Below are 17,957 nucleotides of genomic sequence, written 5' to 3' on the forward strand. Positions count from 1 at the left end.
GGAAAAGCTTAACTTTTTCAACCAATTGTCAATTAGAAAATCTTTGAATCCACCTATAACCTGTGAGGCATCCCCCTCCTTCACCCAAAGATCCTCCCTTTCTGGGCCAAAACAATGTATACCTAACATGTATTAATTTATGTCTGTGATATAACTTGTTTCCTTAAAAATGTATAAAACCAAACTGGAACCCAGTCACCTTGGGCACATGTTCTCAGGACCTCCTGAGCCTGTGTCAAGGGCTAGTCACTCACATTTGGCCCAGAATAAATCTCTTCCAACATTTTACAGAGTTTGCATTTTTTTTCAATGAACTCTAGTGATATGTGTCCCTTCAAAGACAAGTGGATATACCTTCTTCACCCTATCTTACAAGCCATGTGCTGAGGACGATGGAGTTCCTGGGTCCCTGAATGTCCATGTGGAGCTGAGCATTCCATTCCCCACTTGCATCCAACTTCTGAGAGAATGTCTATTGCAATAAGCCACTGACGTTTGGGGGTTGATTGTTATGGCAGCTGTTTTGCTTTAATGAGCACACAGAGTAACAACTGCCTGAATGCCAAAGCACATTAGATTTGCAAGAGATGGCAGGGTGGGGCAGGAGGAGGGAAAAATGAGGGAGAGTCTAGAGGCTAAACAAAGTTGTTCAAAAAGCCAAAGTTACTCCCTTATTCTGAAGTCTAAGAGAACCAAATCAGAATTTGATGGCCTTTTAATATAGAAAATACTATTTTGAAGTTTGAGTCTAGGACTGATGATTTATATTTTAATGACAAGGAAACCGAGGCTGACAGAGACTAAATAATTTGTCTCAGAAACAGAATAAATGAGTGACATGACTAATATGTAAATCTAGTTTGGCTCCAAAGCCTGTGTTCTTCCCCACATACACGTGACTTTTGGCTTCATTCTTACTGCCATGAAATCGAAATAGGAACCTTTCACTTGTAGGGCCCTTGTTTCCTTCGGCACAGGGAACTCCTTTGCACCCGTCCATACTTCCACATGGAAAGGGAGTGCTGTCCTCTTCTCCATGCCCACAGCAGGTCTTGTTGTACCCTAGGCTTGCCTCCTGCCTCTAGGGCATGGAATCTTCTAGATTCTTTGTTAGAACAGAAAGGTCTGGATGGAACCCAAAGCCCATAGGACCAGTGCTAATTCCACACCCTCAGCGCCTGAAGCCAGAAATGGGCAAAGAGTCAGGCCAGGTAGTGTGGCCAACTGATCCCATTTGAACACAGGACCTTCAGTTAAAACTGGGAACGGAGGATGTGTTGGTCACTCTATTTGCTTTTCCACAGAGAGGCCATGGCTGGTGTTGGAAGAGCAGAGACCCTCCTGCTGGGTGGAGCGCAGATGGGCAGGAGGCTCTGGTGTATGGCAGGGGCTTGCAGTCCTTCTTGCCAGTGTAGAGTTACATAATGACACGAAGATGGATATGATTCATCAGCGCCGCGAGGGGAGGAACACACACACACCTAAATATAATTTACAAGTGGCGCGCCTCTTGATGGTATTGCACAACCGAATTAGCTCCTTTAAAAAAAAACACCCACTTTAAAGCACAACAGATGATCTGTACTTATGCTCCAAAGCATAAAAAGTTTGCTCTGGTGGCAGAAATGCCTGAGACAAACAGGACAGAATTTGGATTTTGTTCTAAGAGAATTGTCCTTGTTATGGCACAACACCCCATGTCCCAGATGACTTCCAAGATTAAAGTCCTGATCCAACTGCGGGTGTCAAATGCCTGACTTTTCACATGACCACTTGTTTGAGTGCTCACTAAGTACACCTAGTGCCCTCCACCACAATGGAAAGATGAATAATGACTAACAGAAGACGGGGGGTGTGTTGGGTTTGTGAAAGCTTGCATCTGGACTGGTAGAAATCTCAGATGTATTGCAGAATGATTGATTCCTCCAAGGAGAAGCAGGCTCCTGGGGGAGAGGAGGATTGTAACAGCTAAGGGTACTGCAGTTTCAGACACCTAGAACTGAGAACTGGGGATGGGGGTGGAGGTGGGGGCTGGCTCTGGAAGCACCCCCGGAGTGCTGCCCTGCTGAGTTTATTTTGAAAGTCTGTTTTGAATTTGCAGCACTGCCTCTTTAGGAGGGTATTTTAAGATGCTCTGCCAACCCACAAGGCCTCCAAGTAGCTTTTGTTTCTGTACTCACACAGATGAGGAGCTAAACTAATTGAGAGAGTGACCCAAATTTGTGAGTATCACAGAGTATCACAATTGGCCTGAATTCCTGCAGTCTCTGCATGTGTCTATATTCATGTCCATTTGGAAGTCGCCCCTGGAACCCTTGCAAAAATGTCCTCACCCACATAGAATCAGTAAACGCATTATCAGTTCCCCCTCCTAACTGGTGATGTTGCAAGGTCCCATGAAGAATTTCAAAGGCTAAACTCTGAGGTTTTTGTTCATATAAACACAGCTTAGCAAAACAATTACTGTTTTCTTTCTTTGTTCAGTAACAGCACAGTGCAGCTTGTACTCAGATATCTTCCTTTAATCGAAATAATTTGGGTGTTCTGGTGTTAATCTACCCAAGGTTGTAGGAGAGAACGATTTGCCTTACAACCTTGAAATATTTTCATTTTCACTCCTCCAAGCACAGTTTTCTAGGCAAGAGCACTTCAAACCATTGTCAGAATTCACAGGAAGAAATAAAAGGGGAAAAGTGTCTCTGCTTCCCTGCCTACCCAGTCCCTCCTCCACCCCAACACACACACACACACAAGAAAAGGGAAGAGGCGTCTAAGGTAAGGGACAGGAGTGCAGGTCTTGGGGGGGTGAGGGGTGGCGGGCGCTGTGCTGTCAGAGAAACTTCATTTCAGAGGGGTATTTTCTATTTAGTCTATAGGTCTCTTTCTCCCTTTCCTTATTCGCAGCTTCCAATCTCCTTCATGATTAACATATATGCCAGAAAGCTTCTTATTCTCTCTTTGGGAATTATGCTTATAAAAAAAAGTAATTTGAGGAAAAAAAAAAAACAAAAATGCAAGTTGCTGAGAGAAGGTGGGCAGGCGAAGCTCAGGAGTTTGTAAGGAAGAGGTTTGATGAAGGCGTGTGGGTGGCCTGCCAAGCACCAAGTGCAGGAGCTGGTGGGGACAGAAGGATGCATGCTGCGGGGGGCACACTCACTGGCATTGCATCAGTGCCTGCCCAGAGTTCCATGTCCAGGTCAACTCAGTGGCTGAGCAAATCCCAAGTTGGTCTCATTTCTTTCTTTTTTTGAGCTGGAGTCTCGTTCTGCTGCCCAGGCTGGAGTGCAGTGGTGCAAGATCAGCTTACTGCAACCTCTGCCTCCCGGGTTCACATGATTCTCGTGCTTCAGCCTCCCGAGTAGCTGGGACTACAAGCACACACCACCACGCCGGGCGAAGCCCACCTCGGCTTCCTAAAGTGCTGGGATTACAAGTGTGAGCCACCATGCCTGGCCTGGTCTGATGTTTTTCTGAGGCATAATTGAAATTGGGGTTCAGGGATGGTGTGTTGGGGCAGCATTGCATTGGGACATTGCATTGGGGGCAGAGATACTGAATCAACCACTGAATGGATACTTGGAGAGAAAAGTAAGACGAAAAATGAAGAAGAATATTGAATTTCCTTGAGCCTTCCTGCTCAAAGTGTGGTCCACTGGCCAGGAGCATTGGCATCTGCTGAGAGCTCATTAGAAATGCATAACCTCAGGCCTCAACCCAAACCTACCGAAAAGGAACCTGCATCTTGACAAAATTCTATGCACAAGACAATATGAGAAGTGCTGACCTGGGGTATCACCTGGGAGCTTTGAAAAATGACCTCCACCTGTTTTCCATCCTCAGGGCTTCCAGGTCAACTGGTCTGAGGCAGGGCCCAGGCCTGAGTATGTTTTGGAAGCTCCTCAGATGATCTGAATGAACACCCACAGTTGAGAACCAATAGAATACAATAGAACAGTGGTTCTTCAAATGGTCTTTAGGCCAGCAGCATCAGCTTCACCTGAGAACCTGTTAGAAAGGCAAATTCTTGGGCCCTGCTTAGACTATTGAATCAGAAACTTTAGATTTGGGAGCCAAAAATCAGTATTTTAACAAACTTTCCAGATACTGGTCCAGCTTTGAGAACCACTGCTATAGAAGGATCCAAAGCAGAAATAAGAGCTATAAATGCATTCAATTCTACTACTCAAAAGCCTCTGGAAAATATCCATCACCTGTGATATGAAGTTCAGACTCTTCAAATAACATTCCAGGCTCTCCGTGAATTAATCCAGTATGCCTTTCTAAACATATCTCTGTACTTTTCTTGAACATTTGCTGTTAAATGAGTGGACTGGATACTAGGGTCCCTTCCGGCTATAAAATTTACCGATTCTGTGCTTCCAAAGCTATAACTTTAGCCAAATTCGCTATTTCCCTGAATATGGCAATGTGTTAATAGACGCTTACCTTGTTTGTCTACACTGGTGTCTCTCTCTTCCCATCTTCGCAGGTCAGGTCCTGCTCATTCTTCAGGGTTAGGTAGAAATGCTACCTCATCTACTAATTGGTTTCCCCAGATAGCATGAACTTCTCTCTCCCCATATTTTTCATATCACTTGCTCATTGCATTCACTTCTTTGTTTTCTATTAGTCATCTGCTCAATGCTTTCGCTCTCAGCCGTATTTACTGTTCCTTGAAACAGAACAGTGCTTTATTCTTTCTTCTTTAACCACTCCCTGCCTCTGGGTGTCTAGGACAACCCTCTGCACACAGAAAGTCGCACATAAATATTGATTGCAATTGAAATGAATGGGCTCTCAAGACAATTGAGACTATACAATGAATCATGACTGGTTTTTCAAATACAGTAAGCAAGCAGAGAATGCTAAACCGCCAACAAGAGCACAAATATCATGAGTCTAATGAAGGTGACCCTGTTCCTGTGATTTGGTTTCAAAATAAGTCTAAGTCGCATACTTAACTGAAATCCATAATAAGAAATGATATCAAATTTTATACTGGCTGGTCCACATCAATCACTCAATAATTATTTTGTTAGATACATTTTTAGGTGATTATTGATAGAAAAATTTCAAGACAAAAGATCTTGAGAACTAGAGTCTTTATTTTATTTTAATTTTACTTTAGGTTCTGGAGTACATGTGCAGATCATGCAGGATTGTTGCATAGGTACATACATGGCAAGGTGGTTTGCTGCCTCCATCCCCCCATCACCTACATCTGGCATTTCTCCCCATGTTATCCCTCCCCAATCTTCCCACCTCACACTGTCCCTCCCCTAGCCCTCCCAACAGACCCCAGTGTGTGATGCTCCCCTCCCTGTGTCCATGTGTTCTCATTGTTCAACACCCACCTATGAGTGAGAAGAGTCTTTATTTTTTTTTACCAGTGTGTATTAAACATAACCTTTCTTGAAATTTAATTTGGATTAAGAGTCCCAGACACATCACAAACTTTATCTCTTAATCTTTACAACCCTAAGAGAGAGGTATTTTTGTTCTCCTTTTCCCTGGATAATCTTGGGCTCCAAGAGGTTAAATAAATTCCTCAAGGACTTCTGGCCGGATAAGAGGAAGGATAAGGAGCCACACTCTGATCACGCCAAGTCCAGACAGAATCTTTACTCTCTCCAATAAGATAGTAAAGAAAAAGATGCCTGGTATTTCAAAGATTTCAAAATACCTATTCGTCCTACATGACCAATTAAACTGTATGTCTATTTCTCCTTTTTTGTGCTTATGTTGTTAACTATATGCTTCTGGATACTAAGGCAACAAGCCTTATGAGAACAGTTACTGATGTGCCTTTTTGTTGGTTGGTTTGTTTGTTTTGAAACAGAGTCTCGCTCTCTCACCCAGGCTGGAGTGCAGTTTTGTGATTATGGCCCACTGTAGCCTTGAACTCCTGGGCTCAAGCAATCCTCTCTCCTTGGCCTCTCAGAAGTGTTGGAATTACAGGCATGAGCCACTGTGCCCGGCCACTGATGTGCCTTTTCCTGAAGACATTAAAGTGCAGAGAAGAAAAGAGTATGAGAATGTGGAAGGAAGGAAAGAACAAAATCCACCTTCTAGGTAGAGTGGGAGGGATCTGCATTTGTGGGTCTGATGTTTCTTTAAGAATACTACACGAGGAAGATTTAAATTTGTATCTGGTGACACACAGCACAAACACAGGCAACACAACCTACCACAGCATGTCAAAGGCAAAAGGCAGTGGCCTTGCAGTCATCAGTGGCAGGCGCTAGCACCCATGTGCTGGAGAAACCTACAAAACGAGTGATTCAGGCCTTTTACCTTTATCAACAGCACCACCAAGCTCTGCTTCTCAAAGCGCTGTCTCATTTCCTCCAGCTCTAGAATCTTTACGTTTTCGGAACACCTCCCTATGGAATCATCTCCCTTTTTTGTTTCTCAGCTTTTACATTTAAAAATGACCTCCTGCCCCACACCCCCACTTCTCAATCTCCTACCTTTATTCAGGACTGCCAATTTGTCATTGGGCGATAAAGTCATTTTACACTAAGTAGTGAATGACTAATAAACATTTCCAATCAGAGGAAAGTACCTGAAAAAAAAAAGACATATATAAGAAACTAAGAAAGAAATGATGATTTTTCAATTAGCTAACATGTAGAATTATTTCTAGGTGGGGTCTAAGAATGTGTACATGTTTATTGCAGGGGAAGGGTGGAGTTTGCTTGATTCTCTCTTGTCCGACTGTGTTCCAGGCAGAACAGTAATTTCCAACAGGCAGGAGACCCATGAGCTAACCCAGCACTCTGTGAGAGGGTAGGGTTTGAACACATGACTTAGATTCTGATTCTCTCTGGTTGGTCTGAGAAAAAATATATAATATGGAAATTGAACTCAGAGAGGGCCTGATCCAAGTCAAGCACAATATAAGAACAGAGGCTGGAGAGAGAACCAGAACTGTTTAGGTCTAACCTGGAAAGAAGAGCTTAGTGCCACAAAGCAGGGACCAAATGGAGCAATGGAGGCAATAATGCCACCAGTGGAAGTTGCCATGGAAACCCTCAACGGAAAGCATGCAATTGGATTTTGGAAACGGACTGAAGCAAGACTTGATGGCAAAAGAGAGGGGAAAGGGATGAAGCCCTAAATTGAAGTCAGATGCTGAAGAGGGATAGAGCGATACCATTGCCCTTGTGCCAAGGAAAGTGCACATCACTGGTACATGACCAAGCATGATGGATCTGAAAGGCCAATCTGTCCATCCAGGAGGTCCATGAGCAAATGTGTGACAATCTGCCTTTTGGTGGCATTACAGTGCTCATGACTCATCCTGCAGAACCATGTGATGGGTGGGTGGAATCTCTTTTAAAATATTTCCAAGAAGAATAGGTAGCATGTCCATACCTAATTTTTAGCAGAAATTATTTCTCCACTCATATATTAACAGTAGAGGCAGGTAAAATGATTGCTGCCATGATTTTTCCCACTCAGCAGCCCCTTCTGAATGTGGATATGAGAATTGTTCAGGCATACCAAAGATCGATTTCTCTGTTTTCCAGCTGAAACAGATCCTGAAATTATGATTACATGGACTTTCAACATTGGCAGTCATAATGCACATGGATTGGTTTTCCATAAATTATCACTTAAAGAAGAGTCTGTGGTACTAAATGTACACATGTGGTTACAAAAATTTTCCAAAAGGAAAAGCTGAGAGAATGCCAGAGGAAGGAAAGAACTCTTTCAACATCACACAGAAACTACAGAGGACTGACTCAAAAGTGGAGTGTACGCGTTCGACTGATCCCTGAAATACGGAATGAGCGATTCCTCAGGACAATGAAATATGAAATGAGTGATGCCTCAGGACAAGTTCTTCAAAATGGTGTATATGAGAAAAAAGTAAAACAAGTTATCAGGACGTAATGTTGTATGTAGCAAGAAAAGAGCAGGTGACATCAGGAATTTGAAGATCTGTCATGAGTGTTTGTGACCACAGTAATGCTTCTATGTTCCATAATACAATATCTATGTATTATGATCCTAGTAACTTCCTTTTGTAATTACAAGTTATGTCCCAACTTGAGGCTGGCTATAAGAAGGGCTTGAAGTAAATGACAGGATAGAAAAATGCTGTGCTTTTAAGGCATTGCTATGTTATTAGCTTAATGCTATCACCTTGACAGGCTCAGCTGAGGAGTGTGCTGGAACTTCAAGTCCAGACTAGACTAGAAGAAAAGAGACTAGAACAAAACAGCGATGAGGAATGGCTGGGTCACGACAGCAAAGTTGGCACATGATTTGTCACCTGGAGAGAGGGGGCAAGAATTTAATGGTTAATCAACATTGACTGGAACCAGAAAGCAGGTTAGAACCAGAGAATGAATAAATAACTAGAGCGGAAGTTTCCAGGCAGTAGTAAATACTGAAGTTGGGTGATGGCTGCCCTTTGGTTCCAGAAAGGTTGTCCAATTCAGAGCATGACTTCGAGAGGGAGAGTTGGCATGAGAGTTAGGGGGTGAAAGTTAAGTTTCCTCACATGGCAGGCCAGTAAAATTTAGGAAAGATGACCGGGCATGGTGGTCCATGCCTGTAATCCCAGCAGTTCGGGAAGCCAAGGTGGACCTGATGTAAGGAGTTGGAGACCAGCCTGACCAACATGGCAAAACCCTGTCTCTACTAAAAATACAAAAAATCAGCTGGGAGTGGTGGTGCATGCCTGTAATTCCAGCTACTCTGGAGGCTGAGGCAGGAGAATCACTTGAACCTGGGAGGTGGAGTTTGCAGTGCGCCAAGATCGCACCATTGCACTCCAGCCTAGGCAACAAGAGCAAAACTCCATCTCAAAAAAAAATTTAGGAAAGGCACTGAAGTCTTAGCCAAGTGGGCTGGGATCCCCCACATGGGGTTGAATTCATGCAAAGGACACAAAACACAAGGCAGGAACTGAAGCAGACATGGAATTGCATAGATTTCTGCAACCAGAGAGGCAACAAAAAGGCTGTATCTTAGTGAGCTTGAAGCTGAGACTTGGCTTAAAATCATTTCCAGATCATTGGATGCCTGATTTGTGGTAGCCAAGGTTTGGTCAAGAAAGTTAAAACCACTGCAGATATTTCCAGCAGAAAAGATTTGACGCAGGGAGTTTAAGGTTCACAAGACCTGTGGGAGGCTAAGGGAACAAAGGTCGGTAAGAGCTGCCTTTAGAATTTAAGAAAACTTACAACTATAATTTGTCAATTGAAAACTAAAAAGTAAAAATGTTAAAAAAGGATTTAGGAAATCAGGAAGTTCAGGAATTGCAGGAAACTTTAATCAAGATCTCAGATGCCTGCAATAGCCCTTTAGGTGATTTTATAAGAGGATTTCCGGAAGTCATGGTCAGATCTCATGTAGGCCATCTGCAAAAGTCCCCAAACCTGCCTGTTGCTGCCACAGGAACAATACTTCTCTCTACTTCTCTTCTACCTCTGAATTTCACTTGAAATCTCCCTATTCGCAGAACTGAAGGAGGAAACCTCCTCAGGGCTTCTGGGAAACGTAGTTCCCAGGCTTTGAAGCCCCTGTGATCCAGGGAGAACCCAGAAAGGGGAAAAGAAATAATCTGGCACAAGGCCTAAGTGAAAAACAATAGTAATATCCCAAGTGAAGGTAAAGATGTGATACTAAACTCCCTGAAATGGGTCAGATTGAAAGGGGACTTTGGTAAGGCTGGGATGTGGGATGAACACTTAGGAAACAAAGTCTGGTAGACCCTCTGGAGGCAGAAGATGCTACATAAGTGCTTAGAAGGGTAGACTGAAGAGCGGGTAAGACCATGTTGGGCAAGACAAGCAAGACAGGGGTGTATGGTGTGTGCAGTGCCACGACCTCCAAGAGTGACATGATCCACTTTATGTTCTAGAACTTTCATTAAAGCATGGGGTAGAAATGAAAGGCACATAGCACAATTGTCCGGGAGGTGAGATTGCCAGTTAAAAGGAGGCTTCTATAGTCACCCAGCCATTTAACTGATAGTTATTGAAAATGTTCTACGACTAAAACATTCTTCCAGACTAGGCAAAAATTAAAATAGCCTGAATTAGAGCAATACTATTGGAGAAAAATAAAGAAAGAAAGAAAGAAAAAGAGAAAGAAAAGAAAGAAAGAAGAAAGAAAGAAAGAAAGAAAGAAAAAGAAAGAAAGAAAGAAAGAAAAAAGAAAGAGAGAAAGAAAAGAGAAAGAGAAAGAGAGAAATGTGAAAGGAAATTGAAAAAGAAGTTGATAGAACTTGACAACTGAATGGGCAGCAGGTAGAGAGGAGTCCAGATGGGACTCGCCAACCTGTGGTCTGGGTAATCTTTGCAAGGAACCACTACTCATTGAGATGTGGGGTACGGAATACAAATTGAACTTGTGTGGTTCTGTTTGGATAGGTTCTGTGTGAAGCCTATTAGGACGTCTAGATGGAGAAGTCCAGCAACAACAGAGCTGTGGGGCCCATTGGCCTTCTGCATTCCTGATGGATCAACACAGCTGGCCTCACATGCAAATGGAAGCAACAATGATCTAGATGTGAGAGTGTGGAGGCATGTATAGGGCCATCCATCTAGAGAAGTTGTTTTCTAGTGCTATGCCCTAAGCCAGTTTAATGTCTGAAATCCAACTATTGGCACTTCACACTGTTATCATAAAGTTAAAGCCTATTAAGTTTTTGCATGTGAGTACCTCCCTACGGCGTGGAAGACTGGAAAGTCCACTTAAGTCACACTTATCCTGAAGACAGTCTTGAACATTGATATGTCCCAGTTACACCTGCTCTCAGAGTTAAGAGAATGACCTTAAAGAACTAGAACAAGAAGAACCTTTGGATCCTACATAATGCAGCGATGGTCAGAGAGATATAAAGGTTCATAAATTGAGAGGACCTTCCTGCAACTCTGTCTTCTGTCTTTATAGGCCCCCTTCCTGCTTTATATTTTTTGTTTTATTTCTCTATTAATAACTTGATTGTTGAAGCCTCAGAAAATTCCAAGCCTATTTCTCCCATCAAAATGAAAGGAATGCATTAAACGGTGCATTCCCATTAAACTGTGATTTACATCATCAAACAGATTAATGAAAATGGAAGCACTCTGTTGAAGGGGAAATATACTAAAAAATCTTTTAGGGCTATCTGAATTAACTTGAAATAATACCAAACACAGGGAGAGAAAACAAGAGAGAGAGAAAGGTATTGACTCAGAAAAAAAGCAGGACTGAAAACCTGCAGCCAGTTAAGCGGCGTGACTCATAGCTCTCAGTTTTTGGTAGACAGCTGAAGCCAGAGAACATTCAGAGCCATAGACAAACATTTAAATTAGGCGTCCTGGTAGAGCACAGGCTCCCACTGTAACGGCCTGTCCTGCAGTGCATATAAGGTCATTATTGTTATGTTGATTAATAAAGCTCCTGAGAACCCCTCCTAGCCAAAAACAATGCGTTTTACAAACGGTTCCAAGTAGATCCACAATATTGCTCATTTATGCCAAAGAGTTCAACAAAACAATCATGGGTCAAGAGCTAATGTCATGTACTCCACAAAATTCGGGGTTGTTTCAAGTCATCCATCAGTGAAGGAAAACACCCTGAATTGCTGATTCCTAGTGTTTTCTCCAGGTCTAGGATAGTGTGGGGCCTAGAACCTTCCCCAGTTTCCCAATCAGACTTCGTTTATTTATATAAATGAAGTATATTTAAAAAGTACATAAATTGCTTTTGTCTGGACTTCATTTATTTATATAAACATTAAGGCTTTTGGCCAAAAACAGATTGGAAACCACCGGCTGAAAGAATTGGTACCTCTGAAAGATGTTAGTTGAAAACAAGATACAGGAAGAACACGTGAAAAAAGATGGACAGTCACATTCCGGTGAAGAAGGGTTTACTTCAATGGTGTGTTAGAGCCAGTTCACACCAGCCCACAAGAACCAACTGTGCACATCTCTCCCCAATCCTGCATTCACTGACTCCACGTTGGCGGTTTACTGATCACGGTGGAATTTTACACCATAGAAATTGCCAGAAGCAGCCAGGCCGTGGTGGCTTATGCCTGTAATCCCAGCACTTTGGGAGGCTGAAGTCGGGAGTTCGAGACCAGCCTGACCAACATAGAGAAACCTCATCTCTACCAAAAATACAAAATTAGCCAGGAGTGGTGGTGCATGCCTGTAATCCCAGCTACTCGGGAGTCTGAGGCAGGAGAATCACTTGAACCCAGGAGNATTTGTTTGTGGGTTTATTCATCTGTTTATTTTACATTGGTTTGAATGTATTTTCACGTAAAGTAGATGTACTCACTTATGCATGTTAAATATCTATTATAACAACTCAAGCTCGTGTGTTGTACACGAAAGTGTAAGGGAAGGTCTCCTGCCAAAACCCAGAGCATAATGCCTGGTCAGTTGGGTCTGTCTCTCTTTCTCTCTCCTCTTTCTCTCTGTCTCCTCTTTCTGTCTCTCTCTCTTCCTTCCTCTCGATAGATAGATAGATAAATAGATAGATAGATAGATAGACAGACAGACTGATAGATAGATATAATGTTTACTTTTATATATACACATATATACATATTTTATATATACATATTTATGTGTATATATACATGTACTTCAGTGCCATATTTACCATAATGCATATAAAACATTAGAAATGATCAGAAGAATGAAATATAATGCTCCAAGAGTTAGGCTTACAATATGATTGTGAAGAATTATTAGCTGGCATTTTCTGTGACCAAGGGAAAGAAGAGTAGAACTAAATTTTTGTAAGTTGTTTTATAGAAAGATCTATTAACATCTTACATGCATATTTGTAATACAGCATCAATAGTTGAAATCACTTAATTTTATGTATACCAATGGACAAATCACAATTTTATAGGCTGTGTGCATATTTTTTTAAATTAAGTTCTTACTAAAAAAGTATGGTAAATAGAGGGACTTTCCTTAATTTTCTTTAACAGCCCTTCTAATTTCTTCTTTGGCCTTTTTTGATAACAGTGAGATTTCTGGGAAATAAAAGCAGCCTACTTAACTGACAGCATTTTGGCATGCTGAAGAGCAGAAGCCTTTTGCTGGCCAAAGTGGGATATTCTCTCTGGCTGTTGTTACTTCTAGATTCTGCCCTTATATCTTAGTAAGACTGATATGAGCCCAATCATGAAAATTCTAGGCATTGCTAAAACATTTAAGTTTGTGTTGAGTCCCCCAGCTGCTCAATAGCAGTTCAAGGTATCGTTGCCACAGCACTGATCTCACTGGGAATGAAAACCTGCTGGACATCAGTGTATTTACTTTGTGGACATTCATTAAACTGTATGCTTATGACTGTGTTCTTCTGTTTGTGTTATAATTCTCTTCATTTAATTAATGCTAGCAAGAGTAGAGGTAGATTTTAGAGAGACCAGAAGCTGGAAGCAGAGTTGTGGAGCAAATTAAGCAGAAATGACATCAGGGATGGGACAGCTTGAGAGAGGACAGACTCCAGTTGTACTCACTGGCTAACCATACATTCAAATGCAGCATTTGGAAAAGTCAAAGCAAAAGTTGTCACCTTGAGATTAGCACCTGCCTATATTACATTCATTTTGATGGCTTGTATCTCAAAGGAGTACAGTGAATGAACCTTGTTTAAAGATTAGAAAGAAATATGGAGGAGGCAAAGTGGCTTGATGCCCAGTTTTGTTCTCAAGCTCCTTGGAAGATGAAAACTTTTGTTCTTGGAATCTTGGCGAATCGAAAATCTTTATTCGATTCGCCAAGGAATGTATGACCTCTCCCAGACAGTTAAGAGTTGTCAAATTAGGCCAGGCACGGTGGCTCAGGCCTGTAATCCCAGGACTTTGGGAGGCCAAGGTGGACTGATCACCTGAGCTCGGGAGTTCAAGACCAGCCTGACCAACATGGAGAAACCTCGTCTCTACCAACAATACAAAAAAAAATTAGCCAGGTGTTGTGGTGCATGCCTATAATCCCAAATACTCGGGAGTCTGAGGCAGGAGAATCGCATGAACCCGGGAGGTGGAGGTTGCTGTGAGCCGAGATGGTGCCATCGCACTCCAGCCTAGGTAACAAGAGTGAAACTCTGCCTCAAAAAAAAAAAAAAAAAAAGAAGAAGAAATCTCCAGATGCCACAATCAGAGCTTGTCTTCTGTTTTTTGCTGCCCCCCACCCCAATACCCCCTGAGAGTCAGTTATAAAACATTTATCAGCATACCACTGGGACTGAATCCAAAAATAACTTCGTCAGCAAAACAGCCAAAGCCCTGTGAAGCTCTGACCAATGGCCTTCTAGGCAGTCTAGCTAGGGATAGTGTGGAAGTTTGTAGAATCTGGAAAGGGGGAAGGAGTTCTTCTTGGGAAACACAGCTTTGTTATGTAGTCAGACAGGGCTATAGACCAGGGGCCTACCAGTCAGTATGCTAAGAAGGGTGTGGTAGGGACCACTCACATGAACAGGGGAACCTTTCTCATTTGACCAGGGAGTCTAGAGAGGAAGAAGGCGGGGAGTCGAGAAAGCTGGGACTCAGAAGGACAAATCTACACGACACTCTGGTAGCTAACCTCTGCTTTCTCTGGAGTCCAGAAGAAAGCAAACCAGGCTTCCAAGAGGCATTCCTTAGACATTACAGAGCACTTTCCTCGAGGTGGGCTTGGCAGACCCTGGGTTGGGTAACTGAGGGAGGTGGCGGCAGTTCCTTCTGAGAGATGCTGGATGGATGCCATCTGCCTCTGATGTTGGAGGCTCCTGCCTGGCCAATGTAGTTTGGGGAATCTCTTCTCTCCCTTCCTGGGTTCCAGGATTTCTCTGACAAGACATTCCGTTAGCCGTTACATGGCTTCCAGCATGAAGGAGAAGGGCAGAAACTGTCAAACACAAGAACAGGAAAGGTCCTGGAAAACTCAGGGAAGGGGAAACTTGGTTCACTTTGAGGGGAAGTTGATTTGTTTAAAGGAGTCTGGGGATAGGCCTGCCGTTGCCTGAGAAGCCCTCTTTGTAGGTCCCTCTGAGCCGTACGTGTTTTACATGTAGGGAATCAGCTCAGGGGATCAACACACACAGCCCCCTGAAGCCATGGACTGAGCTTCCCATTTTAAGCAGCTGCCTGGCAATTGTGTGTCATTGTCATGGGGCAGCCGAGCATGAGAGTGCGGGTGACAGTGCTTGTTCATCTCAGTGCTGCAACCCAAGTTCAAAGGGAATGTCTTCCCCAAAAGACTGAGTGTCTGCAGAGGGCGGCACACTCCGCTGATGGCTTAATCTGGAAGAGTAAATTTTGCTTCCGCAAGAAAAGCGGACTTATTTAGAAAAAGGTTTGGCGTACATGTGGGCAGCTTTAGGAGCTGGTATTCGAAAGATTTAACAAGGAGTACAGCAAGGACTCTGACCAATCAGATCAGCTGCTGGCTTCAGATCTAGGGGTGTATGTGTCGGGGGGGTGAATGTGTGGGGGGGTGATGCAGGCTCCTGGAGGCCCCTCATATTGTGCCAGCCTTAACCCTTTAGCTACTGGATTGTTGGGACCCCCTAGGATTCTGGGGTTGGAGTGAGGGTGGCTGGGCAGTAAGGGGACACTCTGTGAGTGAGAACAGCACCAACTCAAAGGGAAATGTCACAGTGTTTGAATGAGTCAAGGCATACCAGTGGACATCCCTGCCTACATAGGCCCAGGGGGATAAAACCACTTCCCACTCTGCCTCTGTGCTTCAGTTCATAAACCTGCTTAATCAGGTACCTGGCCTCGTGAGTTGAAAAACAGGAATCTGGATTTAAATTTCTCAAATACATGTTAGATTTCAAGCATGTTCTTTATTTTCTTCTCTCTCTTAATCTTTTCCATTTTTTGAAGAACACCCTTTGAAGTCACCCTTATGACGTTTATTAATTATCTTCCCCAAACCTGCTACGACACAAGAAACTTTAGTCACAGCACTGATTCACACTCAATGCTCTATGTTTAGCAACTATCTGAGAAGCATCTGAGTCTGCATTTAGCCCTAAATAGCTACAAATAAGGGAGTAACAGCAGCATTCCTTCAAAAGCCTTTTTAGGAAGAGCTGGGCCAGGGTGAGATGACACGGCAGGAGCTACAGGTGAGGAGAGCAGCTCTCAGCCAACAGGAAACCAAGGCAGCGGCTGATGAAAGCAAAAAGTTGTGTACTACAGAGCAGTGTCCCCGCTTGCTTGAGACAGGTTGTAAGGAAACATTGCAGCATGTTTATCTGTCTGCCCAGCCCTATTTAGTGAAAAATGATTGCTCTTTGCCTCTTGTTACCATGCTCAGATGATACTATGGCAACCAGGCTGCACAAAAGGGGAAAGGGGGGGCCGATGCTGCTTAGCAACTTGAAGATTTTTAAAAAGCAAGTACTCATTGCAACAGCAACAGTTTTTAAAATGCCAGTTTTCAGGAGAGAAAAGAGAAGAACATTAGAGAAAGCAAATAGAATGACACAGTGGAGGGATAAAATGAAAGAAAGAAAGAAAAGAGAAGAGAAGAGAGAGACATCTGCATGCCACCTTTTCAAAGCTCTTTTTTGTACATCCTCACAGAACTCGTGGGAGCTTGGCTGGGTCTCTATTCATGGGTGGGGAAAGTGAGGCTCACAGAGTGAGTGGCATGCTCAGGGTTTGTCAACGAGTCAGGGGCAAGGCTGGGACTAACATGCCGGGACCCTGATTACAAACCCTACACTCTTTTTATGGCTTCATGCTTTGAAAAAAAAAAGGAACCAGGAAATCTGAGGAAGGGAAAAACCAAAATCACAGGAAACTGCTAATGATGTGAAAAGGATGGGCCTCTGTTTCAGGTGGAAACTCAGCAAAAAAGCACAAAAATACATTTGAATGTATTTTCAGAATGAAGTTGAAATGACAAGGTGTCTTCTATGTGATTCATTCATTCATTCATTCATTCAGTCAGTCAGTCAGTCAGTCAGTCAGTCGTTCAAGCAAAAAAAGATGGCCCAGACAGTATCAAACTCCAGCATTGAATGAGCGGGAGGCTGCCTGTTTCTGGAATGTGTAGGATCTGGAGGAGTTCCTGGGCACTGGAAGGGCTCAATGCTGAGGGGATGGAAGAAGAGAAATGGAGGAAGGAGAGGAGGGGGAAAGTCTTGCCCTGGCTTAGGAAGAAACTGTCTGAGTGGGACAAACATCCTTCTAGATAGATGACCACACTGTGTCAACCAAGACCATGTAAATCCAAGCTGGTGGAGACTCCAATCTGCACTCCTCACTGGCTGATATTCCATCTCCCAGCTCCTCTGCCACTCTAGCCTTCCACCCTTGGAAGCAAAATGCTAGATAGCTCACAAAACAGAGCTCCAACATGGAGTGACTGTGGCGCTGAGCTTGTCTGGAGGGCGCAACGACAGGCAAGGACAACACTAAGAAGACATCCTATGTCCTGGCTGATGAGCATTCTCTGAGGCAGGACTTGATTGAATATGGGTTGCTGTGGACTGTGCCCTTTCTTTAGTTAACTCAGTATTTAAGACATGCCTTTCGAGTCAGACCAAAGGTCTAAACTAGAAGCCACCTTTTTTTGAAGCTGGTGCAAGCTTTGTCTTTGTTTTGGGTGCTCTGGAGGGTGGGAGGATGGAGGAGCCCCAGGGTGAGAATAAGCCGGTGGGTGGGGTTTCCCACTGTTTAGTGGCTTCATGAGGGGCCCATTCCACAAACACACGCGGAGTGTCTCCTCATGCTGCTCTTTGCTTCTCTGCATGGAGAGGACCCTGCAGGGCCCAGAGCTTCAGGCTTCCTCGTCTTGGTGCCCTCCTCCCAGGAGAAGCCACGGCTGCCTTCCTGATTGATAACACAGCGCTGACAAGCGCTGCTTTGGGTTCCAGCGGTCACAACCAAGCTATTCTCATGCTCCCTCTTCATTGTTTCCACTTGTTCCTAATTGCACAGATGCAGAGGCCTCGAGAAGCAATAAACAGACAGCCTTCTACTGTACTCA

This window comes from Cebus imitator, unplaced genomic scaffold, assembly GCF_001604975.1.
Source record: "Cebus imitator isolate Cc_AM_T3 unplaced genomic scaffold, Cebus_imitator-1.0 Scaffold62, whole genome shotgun sequence".
NCBI classification, from domain to species: Eukaryota; Metazoa; Chordata; class Mammalia; order Primates; family Cebidae; genus Cebus; species Cebus imitator.